The sequence below is a fragment of the Cryptotermes secundus genome, unplaced genomic scaffold, assembly GCF_002891405.2.
Source record: "Cryptotermes secundus unplaced genomic scaffold, Csec_1.0 scaffold5020, whole genome shotgun sequence".
Classification (NCBI taxonomy): domain Eukaryota; kingdom Metazoa; phylum Arthropoda; class Insecta; order Blattodea; family Kalotermitidae; genus Cryptotermes; species Cryptotermes secundus.
In genome coordinates, this window is record NW_019733472.1 from 90 (window position 1) to 742 (window position 653).

The window sequence follows — 653 nt, forward strand, 5'->3', positions numbered from 1 at the left end:
TTAGACTTTCATCTCTGGGGCAACGATTTCATAGGCATTGCTTTCTCATTGTCCGTTGCGTAGCGATGGATATGTTATAGTTCTGCTTTAGGCAGCACGTCACAATATATATATATATAAGACTTACACTAAAATTTTAGTACATATATTATGTATACAAGGTCCGTATAAAAAGTATCGGGAAAAGTTCCGGGAAAATAGATTTATTTCAGATATTGCTACAATGCCTCAAAATTCTTCAAAATACATCCCTTGTGCATCAATACACTTTTGCCAACGGCGTTACCACGACACGAAGGCTCCCTGGTAGGCGGATTCCGGAAGGTCCTAAAGGGTCCGCGTGCAAGACTCTTTGACGGCAATCAGGGTCCCATGATGGTGCCCTTTGAGGGAAGATTTCACTTTCGGGAACACGAAAAATTCTGCTGGTGCCAAGTCGAGACTGTAGGGGGGTTGGGGTACCGTCGCGATGCCGTTTTTTGTCAGGTAGTCGGTCACCTTGGAGCAGGTGTGACTGGGTGCATTGTCGTGATGCAATTTCCAATTTCTGGCGATGGCTGGCCTTACCCGATTGACCCTCCTCTTCATTCTTCTTAGCACTTTCAGGTAAAAAGCTCCATTCACTGTTTGCCCCTCAGGTACAAATTCGTAGT